Raw genomic sequence first — 6068 nt, forward strand, 5'->3', positions numbered from 1 at the left:
TTGGTGCCACTTTGATGCCACCTGGCACCCCCCGGGAGACACTTTGGTGCCATTTGGTGCCATGTCGCCCCCGTTTGGTGCCCCTCCCCCAGCTGGGCGTGGCCCTGGCGAGGCCCCGCCCCCCCGCGGCTCCAGTGCGCAGGCGCGGGGACTGGGAGTGACTGGGAGGGACTGGGACAAACTGGGACAAACTGGGAGAGACTGGGGGGAAAAATCCGGGGATTTTTGGAAAAAAAAAAGGGAATTTCAGGGTTAAAAGTGGTGATTTTTTCAGGGTTAAAAATGGCGATTTTTTTTTTTAGGGTTAATAACGTGGATTTAGGGGTTAAAAACGGGACTGGTTTGGACTGGGAGGCACTGGGAGGGACTGGGTTATACTGGTTTGTACTGGGGGGGGGGGGGAAATCCGGGGATTGGAGGGTTAAAAATGGGGATTGAAGGGTTAAAATGGGGATTTTGGGGTTAATAATTGGGGCCTTAAAAGGGAAAGTGGGACTGGGTTATACTGGTTTATACTGGGAGGGACTGGGACAAACTGGGAGGGACTAAAGGGAAAAAAATCCGGGGATTTTAAGGTTAAAATTTGAGGATTTTACGGGGAAAAAATGGGGATTTTCGGGTTAAAAATGGGGATTTTATAGGGGAAAATGGGACTGGGTTATACTGGTTTGTACTGGGAGGAACTGGGGGAAAAAATCCGGGGATTTAAGGGTTAAAAAATGGGGATTTAGGGGTTAATAATGGAGATTTAAGGGTTAAAAAATGGGGTTTTAGAGGGGAAAACGGGACTGGGTTATACTGGGAGGGACTGGGACAAACTGGGAGGGACTGGGAGGGAAAAAATCCGGGGATTTAAGGGTTAAAATTTGGGCATTTTAGGGTTAAAAATGGGGATTTTACGGGGGAAAAATGGGGATTGAAGGGTTAAAAATGGGGATTTTTTAGGGGAAAATAGGACTGGGTTATACTGGGAGGGACTGCGAGGGACTGGGGGAAACGTCCGGGAATTTAAGGGTTAAAATTGGGCATTTTAGGGTTAAAATGGGGATTTTAGGGTTAATAATGGAGATTTAAGGGTTAAAAATTGGGGTTTCAGAGGGGAAAATGGAACTGGGTTATACTGGGATGGACTGGGGCAAACTGGGAGGGACTGGGGGGAAAATCCGGGCATTTAAGGGTTAAAATTGGGAATTTAAGGGTTAAAAATGGTGATTTAGGGGTTAAAATGGGACTGGGTTACACTGGGACAAACTGGGAGGGACTGGGAGGTGAAAATCTGGAGGATTTAGGTCAAAAACTGGGGATTTTAGAGTTGAAATTTGGGATTGAAGGGTTAAAAATGGGGATTTTATAGGGGAAAATGGGACTGGGTTATACTGGTTTGTACTGGAAGGGATTGGGGGGAAAATCCGGGGATTGAAGGGTTAAAAATTGGGGATTTAAGGGTTAAAAATTGGGATTTTAGAGGGGGAAGTGGGACTGGGTTATACTGGGAGAAACTGGGATATACTGGGATGGGCTGGGAGGGAATAAAAGGGAAGAAATCCGGGGATTTAAGGGTTAAAAATCGGGGCTTTAGATGGGGAAATGGGACTGGTTTGTACTGGGAGGGACTGGGGAATGAAAATTTGGTGGTTTTAGGTCAAAATTTGGGGATTTTAGGGTTAAAAATTGGGGATTTAGGGGTGGAAATGGGACTGGGATGGACTGGGTTATACTGGGAGGGACTGGGGGGAAATCTTGGCGGGTTTTGGGTAAAAAATGGGGATTTAGGGTTAAAAATGGGGATTTTAGGGTTACAAATGGGACTGGTTTGTACTGGGGGGACAAAATTTGGTGGTTTTAGGTCAAAAAATTGAGATTTGAGGGGTGGAAATGGGGATTTGGGGGTTAAAAATGGGAGTGGGTTATACTGGTTTGTACTGGGATGGACTGGGGGGGAAAATCCGGGTATTTTAGGGTTTAAAATGGAGATTTAAGGGTTAAAAATGGAGATTTTAGAGGGGAAAATGGGACTGGGTTATACTGGGAGGGACTGGGACAGACTGGGGGGGGAAAATCCGGGGATTTTGGGGTTAAAAATGGGGAATTTAGGGGGAAAATGGGACTGGGAGGGAACTGGGTTATACTGGGAGGGACTGGGAGGTGAAAATTTGGTGGTTTTAGGTCAAAAACTGGGGATTTTAGGGTTAAAAATGGGGATTGAAGGGTTAATAATGGAGATTAAAGGGTTAAAAATCAGGGTGATAGAGGGGAAAATGGGACTGGGTTATACTGGTTTATACTGCGAGGGACTGGGACAAACTGGGAGGGACTGGGATGGACTGGGAGGGACTGGGGGGAAAAATCCGGGGATTTTTGGAAAAAAAAAAAAGGGAATTTAAGGGTTAAAAGTGGTGATTTTTTCAGGGTTAATAACGTGGATTTAGGGGTTAAAAACGGGACTGGTTTGGACTGGGAGGCACTGGGTTATACTGCTTTGTACTGGGGGGGGGGAATCCGGGGATTGGAGGGTTAAAAATGGGGATTGAAGGGTTAAAATTGGGATTTTAGGGGGAAAATGGGACTGGGAGGGACTGGGTTGTACTGGTTTGTACTGGGAGGGACTGGGGGATTTTAGGGTTAAAAATGGCGATTTTAGGGTTAAAATGGGGATTTTGGGGTTAAAAATTGGGGCCTTAGAGGGGAAAACGGGACTGGGTTATACTGGTTTATACTGGGAGGGACTGGGACAAACTGGGAGGGACTAAAGGGAAAAAAAATCCGGGGATTTAAGGGCTAGAAATGGGGATTGAAGGGTTAAAAATGGGGATTTTAGGGGTGGAAATGGGACTGGGTTATACTGGTTTGTACTGGGAGGGACTGGGGGGAAAATCCAGGTATTTAAGGGTTAAAATTGGGCATTTTAGGGTTAAAAATGGGGATTTCAGGGGGAAAATGGAGATTTAAGGGGTAAAAATTGGGGTTTCAGAGGAGAAAATGGGACTGGGTTATACTGGGAGGGACTGGGACAAACTGGGAGGGACTGGGGGGAAAAAATCCGGGGATTTTAGGGTTAAAAATTGGGCATTTCAGGGTTAAAAATGGGGATTTTACGGGGGAAAAAATGGGGATTGAAGGGTTAAAAATGGGGATTGAAGGGTTAAAAATGGGGATTTTTATACGGGAAAATATGACTGGGTTATACTGGGATGGACTGGGGGGAAAATCCGGGCATTTTAGGGTTAAAAAATGGAGATTTAAGGGTTAAAAATTGGGATTTTAGAGGGGAAATGGGAGGAAAAAACAGGAAAAAATGTGGGAAAAATGGGGAAAAAATAGGAAAAACCCAGGGGAAAATGGGGAAAAATGGAGGGAAATTGGGAAAAATGGTGAAGAAATGGAAAGAACTGCAGAGAAATGGGGAAATTGGGGGGAAACAGGGAAAAATGGGGGAAACCAGGGAAAATCGGGGGGAAATGGAAAAATTGGGGAAATGGGAAGAAATAGGGGGAAATGAGAAAAAAAAAATAGGGGAAAAAATGGGGGAAAAAGGGAGGGGAAAAGAGGGAAAAATCGGAAAAAATGGTGAAAATGGAAAAAGAGTGAAAAAATGGGGGAAAATGGGTGGAAAGTGGTGAAAATATTGAGGGGAAATGACGAAAAATGGGTTAAAAATGGTGAAAAATGGGTTAAAAATGGTGAAAATTGGGGTGGGAAATGGTGAAAATTGGGGGCAAATGGTGAAAATGGTTTAAAAATTGTTACAATGGGTTAAAATGGTGAAAATTGGGTTAAAAATGACGAAAATGGGTTAAAAATTGTGAAAATGGGTTTAAATGGTGAAAATTTCGTTAAAAATGGTGAAAATTGGGGTGGGAAATTGTGAAAATTGGTTGAAAATGGTGAAAATGGGTGAAAAATGGGTTAAAATGGTGAAAACATTGGGGGGAAATTGTGAAAAATGGGTTAAAATGGTGAAAATGGGTTAAAATGGTGAAAAATTGGTTAAAATGGTGAAAACATTGGGGGGAAATGGTGAAAAATGGGGTGGGAAATGGTGAAAATGGTGAAAATTGGGTTAAAATGGTAAAAATTGGTTAAAAATGGTAAAAATGGGTTAAAATGGTGAAAATTGGGTGGGAAAAAGTAAAAATGGGTTGAAAATGGTGAAAATGGGTTAAAATGGTGAAAAATGGGTAAAAATGGTGAAAATTGGGTTAAAATGGTGAAAATTGGGGTGGGAAATGGTGAAAATGGGTTAAAATGGTGAAAAATGGTGAAAATAGTGAAAAATGGGTTAAAAATGGTGAAAAATTGGTTAAAATGGTGAAAACATTGGTGGGAAATGGTTAAAATGGTGAAAAATGGGTTAATAAATGGTGAAAATGGGTTTAAAATGGTGAAAATGGGTTAAAAATAGTGAAAACATTGGGGGGAAATGGTGAAAAATGGGGTGGGAAATGGTAAAATGTTGAAAAATGGGTTAATAAATGGTGAAAATGGGTTAAAAATGGTGAAAATTGGGTTAAAAATGGTGAAAATTTGGTTAATAGTGGTAAAAAAAGGGGTGGGAAATGGTGAAAATGGGTTTAAAATGGTGGAAAATGGTGAAAATTTTGAAAAATGGGTTAAAAATGGTGAAAATGGGTGAGGGACATCAAGATGGAGCCCGAGGACACCGAGGGTGACAATGCCAGCCCAGGAACGCCCTTGGGGACACCGAGGGTGACAATGCCAGCCCAGGGATGGCCTTGGGGACACCAGGATGGGCTGAGGGACACCAAAGTGGCCTCAGGGAGAACGATGGCCCCAAGGTCTCCTCAGATGTCCCCAATGTCCCCAAGGTCTCCAATGTCCCCAAGGTCTCCAATGTCCCCAGATGTCCCCAATGTCCCCAAGGTCCCCAAGGTCCTCAGATGTCCCCAGTGTCCCATCACCCCAACATCTCCAATGTCCCCAATGTCCCATCACACCAACATCTCCAATGTCCAAACATCTCCAAGGTCCCCAAGGTTTCCAAGGTCCCAAGGTCCCATCACCTCAACATCTCCAAGGTCCCAAACATCTCCAAGGTCCCCAATGTCCCCAACGGCCCCAACACCCTCCATGTTCGCAAGGTCCCCAAGGTCTCCAAGGTCCCAAACATCTCCAGTGTGCCCAAGGTCCCCATCATCCCAATGTCCCCAGGGTCCTCAAGGTCCCCATTGCTCCAACATCCCCAATGTCCCCAGTGTCCTCCATACTCCCAAGGTCCTCAAGGTCCCCAACATCTCCAATGTCCCCGAGGCCCCATCACCCCAATATCTCCAGTGTCCCCAACGTTCTCCAATGTCCCCAAGGTCCCCAAGGCTCCATCACCCCAGTGCACCTGATGTCCCCAGTGCCCCCAATGTCCCCAAGGTCCCAAAGGTCTCCAACATCTCCGATGTCCCCAAGGTCCCCAAGGTCCCCATTGCCCCAACATCTCCAATGTCCCCAGTGTTTTCCAATGTCTCCAATGTCCCATCACCCCAACATCTCCAGTGTGCCCAAGGTCCCCATCATCCCAATGTCCCCAAGGTCTCCAATGTCCCCATCACCCCAACATCTCCAATGTCCCCAACATCTCCAATGTGCCCAAGGTCCCAAAGGTCCCCAACATCTCCAATGTGCCCAACAACCTCCATATTCCCAAAGTCCCCAACGTCCTCAAGATTCCCAAGGTCTCCAACATCTCCAACATCTCCAAGGTCCCCAGTGTCCCCAAGCTCCCCAAGCTCCCCAAGGTCCCCAAGATCCCCATCACCCCAACATCTCCAACATCTCCAAGGTCCCCAAGGTCTCCAAGGTCTCCTCACTCGTGTCCCCTCTCCCCCAGGCTCGTCCCCGGTGTCCTGCCGCCCCGTCCTGGCGGGTGACGCGCTGCTCCTGGTGGTGGCCCAGCTGCCCCAGGTGTTCCTGTGGGGGGCCGGTGGCTTCGCACCGCACGCGGACATCCCGCACGTGGAAATCCCGCACGTGGACATCCCGCACAGGGACATCCCGCACAGGGACATGTGGTTATGGAGGTCCATCAGGGTTATGGGGTCATGTGGTTATGGGGGTCC

This window comes from Melospiza georgiana, unplaced genomic scaffold (genome assembly GCF_028018845.1).
Source record: "Melospiza georgiana isolate bMelGeo1 unplaced genomic scaffold, bMelGeo1.pri scaffold_29, whole genome shotgun sequence".
In the NCBI taxonomy this organism is placed as follows: Eukaryota; Metazoa; Chordata; class Aves; order Passeriformes; family Passerellidae; genus Melospiza; species Melospiza georgiana.